Source organism: Cherax quadricarinatus, chromosome 94 (genome assembly GCF_038502225.1).
Source record: "Cherax quadricarinatus isolate ZL_2023a chromosome 94, ASM3850222v1, whole genome shotgun sequence".
Lineage (NCBI taxonomy): Eukaryota > Metazoa > Arthropoda > Malacostraca > Decapoda > Parastacidae > Cherax > Cherax quadricarinatus.
Genome location: NC_091385.1, coordinates 1,378,489 through 1,391,069, shown reverse-complemented (window position 1 = coordinate 1,391,069; position 12,581 = coordinate 1,378,489). Strand labels below are relative to the sequence as shown.

The window sequence follows — 12,581 nt, the reverse complement described above, 5'->3', positions numbered from 1 at the left end:
TTCCAGGTCTATAACTTAAAACACAGGGAGAGATAATTTCCCCCAGCTCAATTAGGTTTAACAAGCATCTTAACAGTTCTAATGACCAAACCAGGTGAGCTGTTAGGCACGTCAACCCTTCAAACAACGTTGCTAGCTTGCATAAGCACCGTCAGAAACGCCTCCCTCGGGCGTTCAATAGCCATAAGGGCCGTTCGTGAACGCCTTGTGCCAGTCGTGAGAACGCCAAGAACGTGACTCGTACAAGTTAAATACAAGCAGGTACAACTGAGGGCATTTAAAACTAGATTCAGGTGTGGGAGACGTTTTTTATCTGGCCACGTTTCGCTTTCTTTTGGAGTTCGTCACGGCCACGCTAGCTGGAGATTCGTCTGTAAAAACTTGCATTTGTGGTCACAGTGGTGCCTGTGCTAACCTTCCTATGGTGTAGAAATATACCTAGTTGGACGAATCTTATTGTGGCTAGCTGGTCTAGTGGCTAACGCGACGGTCTGGAGTTTTGAGACTCTATGACCGCGGGTTCAATCCCGGCCGGGGGTATGGTTTGGAGCTTTACGCTGCTCCTCAGCGAAACGTTGTCACAGGCACTAGAGCTTTAGGTTATGCATTTAACTTCAGACATACTACAGGCCAGCATAATTAACAAAACTTAGTACTGTAACAGCAAATAAAAAAGATATCCTTGGGTTAATAACCCTGGAGGCTTAACCCTGGGCAATAAACAGTGGAATTTAACCCAGGAAAACCCATAGAAGCCAGTGTGGATTTTCTTTCATTTGAGATCCTTAGATCTTTCCCCAGGATGCGTCCCACAACAGTAGATTAACACTAATGTGGCTATTTATTGCTAGGTGAAAAGGGGTATTAGGTGCTAGACTAGCTTATACGTTTATTTTCTCGTGGGGATCGAACCCAGGTCCTTTTGTGTGTGTTCTGAGGCCCAACAAAAGCTAGAGTACATGAAATCCTTGGAACAAGGTTCCACTCTGTGTAGAGCTTCATAAAGTCATTACCTGAATAGAGTTCACAGCTCTATCATGTCATTACACTTACGGGCAATACCCAGCAGGTCGCTGGACCACCACGTTCTACACATCCTCCTTGAAACATACCCCCGGCTTCGTTTAATAGCTCTAGATACCCAAGCTGTCGGCCCTAGAGCGTGAATAGAATTAACAAGGTTACGAGCAGGCCTGAGAGAAATTAAATGATGTGGTAGACACAAATAACAAACAATTAGAACGGAGAGACACCCGCCAGGCTCTGCTGAGGCAAAACGAGAACACGTAATATTTCTGGGCACTGTGGGAAGACAATGTTCGTGATTTTTAAATCTGAGTAGGTCTGGAACGACCTTCTGGGTGTAATTAGTACGTTTTATGCTTAAGTTACGTCTAGGAAAGATGTACACAGATGGTATTTTTCCTTGTGTTTGGGTGCTTAGAGAGTCGGTAAGATTGCCAGTAAGCAATGAGATACCAACAGTAAGGGAGAGCTACCGGTACCCTAAGGCCCCACATGTCTTTCCATGTATGTAAATGGTATATAATACCGACAAGATGAGGAATTAGACTTGTGCAACATCCGGGTATCTACATTTGTGAATATTAAAATGGTATACAATACCGACAGGTTGGTACGTAAGACACATAGGCAACAGTTAGGCAACTTTATTCCGAAACGTTTCGCCTACACAGTAGGCTTCTTCAGTCGAATACAGAAAGTAGGCAGGAACAGTAGAGATGTGAAGACTATGTAATCAGTCCATCACCCTTGAAGTCGTAGATTTGAGGTTGTCAGTCCCTCAGCCTGGAGAAGTTCAGTTCCATAGTCAGGAACTATCTGAAGGTTAAGCGACAGTGCGGAGACTTAAATACTCTACCTCTCCTTCCGACAGTATTTAAGTCTCCGCACTGTCGCTTGATCTTCAGATAGTTCCTGACTAGGGAACTGAACTTCTCCAGGCTGAGGGACTGACAACCTCAAATCTACGACTTCAAGGGTGATGGACTGATTACATCGTCTTCACATCTCTACTGTTCCTGCCTACTTTCTGTATTCGACTGAAGAAGCCTACTGTGTAGGCGAAACGTTTCGGAATAAAGTTGCCTAACTGTTGCCTATGTGTCTTACCTACCAACTTGTGCAAACATGACTGACAATAACAAACAGATGACATTCTGCCACCAAAACACTAGTTTACTGTGCACCCCATATCCATTCTGTGGACAGTAGTGGCTAGTTTACTGTGCACCCCATATCCATTCTGTGGACAGTAGTGGCTAGTTTACTGTGCACCCCATATCCATTCTGTGGACAGTAGTGGCTAGTTTACTGTGCACCCCATATCCATTCTGTGGACAGTAGTGGCTAGTTTACTGTGCACCCCATATCCATTTTGTGGACAGTAGTGGCTAGTTTACTGTGCACCCCATATCCATTCTGTGGACAGTAGTGGCTAGTTTACTGTGCACCCCATATCCATTCTGTGGACAGTAGTGGCTAGTTTACTGTGCACCCCATATCCATTTTGTGGACAGTAGTGGCTAGTTTACTGTGCACCCCATATCCATTCTGTGGACAGTAGTGGCTAGTTTACTGTGCAGTCCTTCCATCCTGTGGCTATGGTGCCTAAGAAATAGGCCCCTAAAGGCCTAACAGGAGTACATCTCTGTTTTTATCGACGACTGACAACAGAAGCAAAACTGCACGAACTAATCTGGTAAACCAGGGTTCAGCGCTCCTTTCTTATTGCAGTAATAATCTGGTGAACCAGCGCACGGGTTTTTCTGGAACACAGGATGCGCGATGACTGACTATACAGAAATACAAGGCCAGACAGTTTTACGTTTGTGTGGATAATGCATTTCAAGTTTTATGGATGAAAAGACACAAGATGTAGACCGAGCTTTTGTGAACATAAGCAACACTGCAGCAGGCCTACTGGCCCATGCGAGGCAGGTCCAATTCTCCCACCGGCTTAAGCCAATGCCTTAACCTAGTCAGGTCATATTCACTTAAGGAACGAGCGCTGCACCTGACCTAGTAGCACACACACACACACACACACACACACACACACACACACACACACACACACACACACACACACACACACACACACACACAAAGTATCTTAACAGTTGATATAGCATAAATATTCAGTAGATATATTCAAATACTCTCAGAGGAAGGTAGATTGTATATTTCAACTCGTCTGTAATTAATTTCAATCTTAATTTCCCTTTCTAATTAAGCTTAGTGTACTGTCGTATGCAAATTAAAAAAACTGTCCCCATATACGCATGTCTTGTTGCAATATATATATATATATATATATATATATATATATATATATATATATATATATATATATATATATATATATATATATATATTATAGAAGTTGTATGTATCTCTGTATATCAGCTGATTTGTGTGCGCGCGCGCAGACAAATGTCGAAATGTTAAACCAAGTCGAGTCGAAATGTTACTGTGTATATACCGTGTATATCCCGTGTATATTCTATCAGAAATTCGGCCATATTTAAGGTGTAAAAACATTCTTGACTGGTGATAATAGGTTAGATGCAGCCTTAACGTTCGTGTTGTAGATAGGTTTTAAACCCCATTAAGAAATACAATACCTTTCCAGACGAAGATTACAGCTGGGTAAGCTTAATCTTTCAATGATGCAAGCCAGTTTTAAGCTTAAGAATGCGTGGTTGCAAGAATCAAAGCTGGAATATCTGGTCCGGTATGAAAATTAGTGAGTACTGGAGTTTGGTACCAAAATTAAGGCTCTGTGATCTTGATAATTACCTTGCATCGAGAACGGCATCCTTTAAGAGCACCCCCTGACCTTTATCACCGAGTATAACGCACTATCGTTATACGCTTCTTGCGTTAATGTTGTATTTACGCTGTTCTCCAACCACTGGTGAAGAACGTTGAAATTTCGACGTTTTTCTTGTGGTTATTATGTTGCTATACTTATCGCGGTTTTTTTTTATTCTGTAAAATCATTGTTTGTGTGTCAAGTCTCCTGGACGTAAAAACATACGAACTACAACGTAAGAATTTAACAAGAGAGTTGTAGATTTTATGGTTCTATAACCGTAATTTATAAAGGGGTGGACCGGTAAGCCAGCGGAAGGCCTCGGTCAGATGACCAAAATGACTCAAGAAATCGTAATGACACGACTGCAAATCTAGCTGGATCAATCTTATTGCAGCCAGCAGCTGGCTCAGTGGTTAAAGCGTCGGTCTGGAGTTTCACAACTCACTCACCACGGTTCAATCCCCGCAGTGAGCGCGCTCCACCAAGGGTCATTATCTAAGACCCTGACTAACCTTACCTAACTTAACAAGAGTTAGATCAATAAGAGAACTTAAGAACGACTGCTGGCTCATGCTAGGTGAGTTCTTCTCTCACCCAATCAGCAATTTACAGGAAATTCGTTAAGTTAAACACGTACCTCCTGCACGAGGGTCATTAAGGCTACATCTGACCTATACACTCATACCGAAAACCATGTTAATTCTTGAAGCTAAGTATATATTGGTTGAAATCTATACACATCTCTGCGTATTTCTCCGGGTGTTTTCCCAACGATTATGTCTGGAGTCTAGTGAAGATCTGCTAACTGGACTTGTCAGTGACACTGGAGTGTTGAGGATACCGGGTAAGGCGGAGTTGAATTAGCTACGAATGAGACTCAAATTTAAGAGACTTAGAATATTTATCACTGGAACATGAGATTATCGGTGATACCAGCCGCACCAAATGGAAATTGGTCTGCAACAAAGGATTAAAACTAAAAGTGAAGGGAGTTGAATACACTATCAAGATTACCTATACCTTCGTTGCACTGCCGGACGAATGTGGTTCGGTCATCGAGCAGGATACAACGAAAGCAACTAGTGAAGGTCACAGTGTTGTCGTAAGACTGAGCACATTTATGGAATGCTTTCCGTAAAAGAAACTGGAATAGGAGGAAAAAAAAGGTGTGTTGTCTTGGGGGCTGAGAAGAAGTATAAAACAGATCAGTAATCATGATGGGTAACGAGAGCATTCCAGTTATCTGGCCTTAATCGTGGAAGCAATGTTGTGAAGATAATTTGCTTAGGCAATAAATTTTTATTCAATTTGCAACAAATTCTGGCTAGCCAGGTACTGCAAGCACATTGCAATGCCATTTATTAACGATTTAAATCACTTCTGAGGCAGGAATACAGTGTGAATAAATGGCTTAGAAAATCCTAACTGCCTAAACTTCTCCACAATAAACTCAAATGTTGCACAATTGCCTCAAGATATCTTATTAATATCAAGATATCTTATTAATGAAAATAAGATGCCAGAAGTATTAAGCAAGCATATTGGTTAATCTAAGATATGAATTTAGATGTATTCATGTGATCCCTTTTGGGGTCTAGTTCCAAGACCTATTATGTGCGTATGTTCTTGCCCTACCATCCACAGGATGGATAAAGGATGAACAACTAGTCACTACCATCCACAGGATGGATACACAGGCACAATAAACTAGCCACTTTAGCGCAATCTAAAGTTTCTATGGTGGGGAAGACGCGTGTTTGCTCCCCACACGGGAGACGGGGGAGGCGCTGTCTCAAAACAAAAAAATATATATAAATAAAATCTTCGAAGTCTGCGTAGGAAACAGAGGCAGCAGGAACAAACGTAAAATTTGTCTGGGTGAAAGTTCTTGAAGAACGCTAAAATCTGGCATTAATGTTACCTCAGACAAGCTTTTAAACCTACCAAGAAAAGCTTCCTAAGGGCGAAATTGTTAAGACTTCAACGATATGACATCGAAGTAATTTAGGGAATATTTTAATTTGATCAACACTGGCTGGAATTCCTTAACTGGGGATTTAAACCGATTGTGAATGGTTATTTGAGAGAAAGGCTTACCAAGCATGAGCCAGTAGGCCTGCTACAGTACTTTCCTCACAAACTACCTACTCACACACACCACCCACTCAAAAACTACCTACTCACACACACCACCCACTCACAAACTACCTACTCACACACACCACCCACTCAAAAACTACCTACTCACACACACCACCCACTCACAAACTACCTACTCACACACACACCACCCACTCACAAACTACCTACTCACACCACCCACTCACAAACTACCTACTCACACACACCACCCACTCACAAACTACCTACTCACACACACCACCCACTCACAAACTACCTACTCACACACACCACCCACTCAAAAACTACCTACTCACACACACCACCCACTCAAAAACTACCTACTCACACACACCACCCACTTAAAAACTACCTACTCACACACACCAACCACTCAAAAACTACCTACTCACACACACCACCCACTCACAAACTACCTACTCACACACACCACCCACTCACAAACTACCTACTCACACACACCACCCACTCACAAACTACCTACTCACACACACCACCCACTCACAAACTACCTACTCACACACACCACCCACTCACAAACTACCTACTCACACACCATCTACTCACAAACAACCTACTCTCACAAACTATCCACATTCTCAAAGCACGCAAGTTGTCACAGATGTAATTTTCTATTTAATTTTTTTTGGAATGTGCAGCAAAACGAGTTCCTCCTGTCAGGGCAATCGACCATGACTGAAACTACACTTTTTTTCCGAGAAATTATAAACAGCCAGAGCTAATATAGTCCCTCTCACATTAAGCAGCGCCTCTTCCCACGAACCTACTCTCTAAACACAGAGACAAGTAATGAACACCTTTCATGACAGCTCAAGGTTCTCTCTCTCTCTCTCTTTGATATATATATATATATATATATATATATATATATATATATATATATATATATATATATATATATATATATATATATATATATATATATATATGTCGTGCCGAATAGGCAGAACTTGCGATCTTGGCTTAAATAGCAACGTTCATCTTGCCATATAGGACAAGTGAAAATTTGTGTATGCAATAATTTCGCCAAAATCATTCTGAATCTAACGAAAAAAATATATTTCGCTGTGTTTGTTTAGTATTTAGTATTAAATTAATGTTGCAGTTTAAAAACTGTAGTGTAAAGCACCCTTCTGGCAAGACAGTGATGGAGTGAATGATGGTGAAAGTTTTTCTTTTTCGGGCCACCCTGCCTTGGTGGGAATCGGCCAGTGTGATAATAAAAAAATAATAAATAAATAAATTATTGTAAACAAATCCAAAATATATTTAGTTGGGTTAGGCTAAAATAAATTGTTCTTGTTATAAGAGAGAGATTTCGTTCGGATTTTTAACCCCGGAGGGTTAGCCACCCAGGATAACCCAAGAAAGTCAGTGCGTCATCGAGGACTGTCTAACTTATTTCCATTGGGGTCCTTAATCTTGTCCCCCAGGATGCGACCCACACCAGTCGCTAACACCCAGGTACCTATTTGCTGCTAGGTGAACAGGACAACAGGTGTAAGGAAACGTGTCGAAATGATTCCACCCGCCGGGAATCGAACCCGGGCCCTCCGTGTGTGAAGCGGGAGCTTTAGCCACCAGGCCACAATAATAAGGTTAGGTAAGTTTTCTAAGATTCTTTTGGTGCAAAATTAAATTTTTTTACATTAACATTAATGAAAAAATATATCTTTAAACGTATAAGAGAAAATTTTAGAAAGGTCTTAATTTTAAATGAGTTCTTGCTAATTGACCAATTTTACATATTCGGCACGACATATATATATAATATATATATAATATATATATAATATATATATATATATATATATATATATATATATATATATATATATATATATATATATATATATATATATATATATATATGTATGTATGTATTAGTGCCGACGGGCATTAGAATACACGTATCTGGGTTTTCAATGTTCATTGATGAGAAGTTTCGCCCATCAGGGGTTTTATCATGCCAATATACACTCATGCACGTGAAGACACCTAAACACTCCCTCCCCCCACACACCAGACTACCCCCCTCCACACACACACACACACCCACACACACCTAAATACCCCCCTCCACACACACACTCACACACACACACACACACCTAAATACCCCCCTCCACACACACACACCTAAACACCCCCCACACACACCTAAATACCCCCCTCCACACACACACACCTAAACACCCCCACACACACCTAAATACCCCCTCCACACACACACACACACACACACACACACACACACACACACACCTAAACACCCCCACACACACACCTAAATACCCCCCTCCACACACACACCTAAACACCCCCACACACACACCTAAATACCCCCCTCCACACACACACACACCCCTAAATACCCCCGTCCACACACGCACACACACACCTAAACACCCCCACACACACACCTAAATACCCCCTCCACACACACACACACCCCTAAACACCCCCACACACACACCTAAACACCCCCTCCACACACACGTAAACACTCCCTCCCCCCTACACACATCCCTAAATACCCCCCCCCACACACACACCTAAACACCCCCTCCACACACACGTAAACACTCCCTCCCCCCTACACACATCCCTAAATACCCCCCCCCACACACCTAAACACCCCCTACACACGCACTTGAATACCCCCACTCACACACCTAAACACCTCCACACAACCCCCCCCCCCCCCTCTTGCGTGCAGTAAGGTACACGAAGAGTAACTGGGAACACAGTTCTGTCATCACGCCTCGAGTGAAATAGTTCACTCTGGTCTCAAACTCAACCAGCAGCGCCCATAATTTCCCTCAACGACTTGTTAGGCCGCTAAATAGGCCTATGTAACATCTGGGTCAAGAGGCTACAGTCATCTCTCTATTCTTGGATCTTACATAAAAAAATCAGTTTGGGAATCAATGTTCAATACGAAAGGGTGAACAATACTGACCTCCCTTTGGAAAGTGTTGAACTTTCTCACGTCTTCCACAGTCTCCAATATCAAACCTTGGGGACTGATAACCTCATATCTCCAGTAATATTCTCTGTATTAGAGTGATAATTCCACTGATGGGCGAAACATCTTCACAGTAAAAGATACCCAAGTGTTTCCCACATATCTTATTCATTTACATGTATATTTTTGGTGGCAAAACACATATATGTTCAACGTTTCCCCCGCGACCGGGCCGCGAGGGGCGCTGACCCCCGGAACACCTCCAGGAATACCCAGGAATGCCCAGGAATACCCAGGTATACCCAGGAATACCCAAGAATACGCAGGTATACCCAGGAATACGCAGGTATACCCAGGAATACGCAGGTATACCCAGGAATACGCAGGTATACCCAGGAATACGCAGGTATACCCAGGAATACGCAGGTATACCCAGGAATACGCAGGTATACCCAGGAATACGCAGGTATACCCAGCAAATACCCTGGAATAACCAGAAATACCCTGAAATGCCCAAGAATACCCAGGTATACCCAAAAACACCCTGAAATACCCAGAAAAAATACCCAGGAATAAAGGTATTTTATCTCAAATTCCCACTAGAGACCCAAAGTTCTTGATTTGCATTACGCATGTCATGTGTCACTTATCCATTGACGGGAAATTCAAGATTACTCCTGAACGGAGGAATAAAATATTCCACCCTGGTCAGAACAATGACTTGTCCATCGAAATCCCAACGTAGGGATTGACGTCCCGTGGTGTAAGAGGGATACATTGCACTGTTATACCTAGAGTTATGCATATTTACATTAATCCTTAGTACGAATATTCGTTTACGTGTCAAGATATTGAAAGATATTTAACGTTGGTCTGGGTAGAGGTTTATCAAGTCGCCGTATCCCTCTGGGTAGAGCTTTATCAAGTCACAGTATCCCTCTGGGTAGAGCTTTATCAAGTCACAGTATCCCTCTGGGTAGAGCTTTATCAAGTCACAGTATCCCTCTGGGTAGAGCTTTATCAAGTCACAGTATCCCTCTGGGTAGAGCTTTATCAAGTCACTGTATCCCTCTGGGTAGAGCTTTATCAAGTCACAGTATCCCTCTGGGTAGAGCTTTATAAAGTCACAGTATCCCTCTGGGTAGAGCTTTATCAAGTCACCGTATCCCTCTGGGTAGAGCTTTATCAAGTCACAGTATCCCTCTGGGTAGAGCTTTATCAAGTCACGGTACAATAAAAACTTACCTTACGGAAGGTGTAAGTTGTCCCAAGAGATGCAGTCAACACACACTTACCTGCAAAGTAAATAAATTAATACCCGACTTACACCCTTCAGTCATAAGTTCCAACTTACACCTTTATGACGAATGAACTCAAATTAAGATTTATTAAATACCTGTCAACTGGTATAATTGATTTGTTGTCAGTTAATACGAGTCAGATTAATGACACATCAGCAACACCTGGGTAACTTATTCTGGAGACGTTTCGCCCACCAGTGGCTTTACCAAATCAATGTAGAAAATAATTACTGGAGACGGTGGAAAATGTGTAGTAGTGGTTTGAGGGGATCAATCCCTCAGCCTTGATATAAAGTGATCAGTCCCTCAGCCTTGATATTAAGTGATCAGTCCCTCAGCCTTGATATAAAGTGATCAGTCCCTCAGCCTTGATATAAAGTGATCAGTCCCCAGCCTTGATATAAAGTGATCAGTCCCTCAGCCTTGATATTAAGTGATCAGTCCCTCAGCCTTGATATTAAGTGATCAGTCCCTCAGCCTTGATATAAAGTGATCAGTCCCTCAGCCTTGATATAAAGTTATCAGTCCCTCAGCCTTGATATAAAGTGATCAGTCCCTCAGCCTTGATATAAAGTTATCAGTCCCTCAGCCTTGATATAAAGTTATCAGTCCCTCAGCCTTGATATAAAGTTATCAGTCCCTCAGCCTTGATATAAAGTGATCAGTCCCTCAGCCTTGATATAAAGTGATCAGTCCCTCAGCCTTGATATAAAGTGATCAGTCCCTCAGCCTTGATATAAAGTGATCAGTCCCTCAGCCTTGATACAAAGTTATCAGTCCTTCAGCCTTCAGGAGACTGATAACCTCCAACACCGTCTCCAGTATTATTCTCTGTCTTCCACCGACAAAGCCACTGAAGGGCGAAACGTAACCTCAAAGATACCCAAGTGTTGAGCATGTATTTTTTTCTATCTACTTGCATATATTGTATTCCATTAATATAATACCATACCATTCACCTGTATCTCCATGTATATACCAAGATATATCCCTCACTTGCATATTTTCCCAGTATATTCAACATATAATTTAGAAAACTGACGTACAGAAAAAAACATTTGGTTATACCCTGCATATAATTCTTAGAAAGCACTGGAACTAAGATTCTCACTATTGTGTTACTGTCTATAATTTATGTTACCTTGCATGATAGTAGATGATACGTGGATGATAGGCAGACAGGTGATGCTGGGAAGCAGCTGTGGTAGGGTCCAGGAGGTGCTGGAAGTCCCCAACGCGACTTTTGTTAAGTTTTTTTCGTTATCAAAAAAACCGCTATCCTTACTATCGTTATAATCGAGTCTTATAATCTAGATAACTTTGTTATAGACACGAATATTTCGTTAATAATTCTAGTTACTTATAACTTGAGAATACTGGCCGAAAACACACACACTTGTCGGATACACTTGTTAACACTTAACATACACATTAACTATCTCAGAGAGACAAGATTTTACACTTAGGTGTATATCAAGTGCTTATACACATTTATCCATAATTTAAGTGACCGAAAGCTTCGTTACTATCTGGTTTATAACGTTGAAAGACTCTTAACTACCTGACGGCCATTACGACCGCTCGTTAGCTGACCACCGGCAGAAAATCTAATATTTATACTAATACGACAAATTTAAGCACTCTACGTATGCACAAATACACACTTCTCGATGTATATACACAGATATATATACCTGGATGTATATACATATATACAAACACCTCTCGGTGTATATATACGGAGGAACACGCTCGGGACGTTCGTCCAGGGAAGGGGCAGCCTGACACTGTCCTCTGTGAACCTTGTATTCCGAGACTCGAAGCAGTTCACTGACTCACTGAAATGGCGTTGTGATCCATTTCTTGGTCCTTTTTTCCCGATTAAGCGTTAATTACGGAAAGTACTCTCTTGCATTTATGTATTAATGTATCGTGATTGAGTGTAGTGCGTCATGTGGGTCATGAAGGATGGTACTGACGTTTGTTACGTGTTAAATTAAAGATTCTGAAAAATAAACTTAATACTCGAGTCCGGAGTTGAGTTGCTGGTGAACTTTATAGGGAAGGTATGAATGCGTATGAACACACTCATGCACGCGCATATACACGCGCAAACAAACGCACGGGTCCGTGCATACACACATATACACATTTACACTCACACGCTTCATCACATACACACGAAGAGGCGGGTCCAGGAGCTGTGATTCGGCCCATGCAACCACAAACAGAAGAGTACACCCCCCACACACATCCATACACACACACACACACACATACACACACACACGAGGAGAGGTTAAGGGAA

The 12,581-nt window shown here is 41.9% G+C and overlaps 1 long non-coding RNA gene across 3 annotated transcripts in view; it reads right to left on the bottom strand.

Annotated features, from left to right (window-relative positions):
• LOC128700865 (uncharacterized) overlaps window positions 1-12,054 on the bottom strand; it is a 238,075-nt gene extending 226,021 nt beyond the window's left edge. For 2 of the 3 annotated variants that reach the window (XR_011394673.1, XR_011394672.1), the window contains exon 1: window positions 11,415-12,047. This is a non-coding gene — a long non-coding RNA (uncharacterized lncRNA). Of the gene's footprint in view, window positions 1-11,414 lie in introns of all 3 variants that reach the window. The other variant, XR_011394675.1, reaches the window with a different exon arrangement.
• Between the last annotated feature and the right edge of the window lie 527 nt (window positions 12,055-12,581).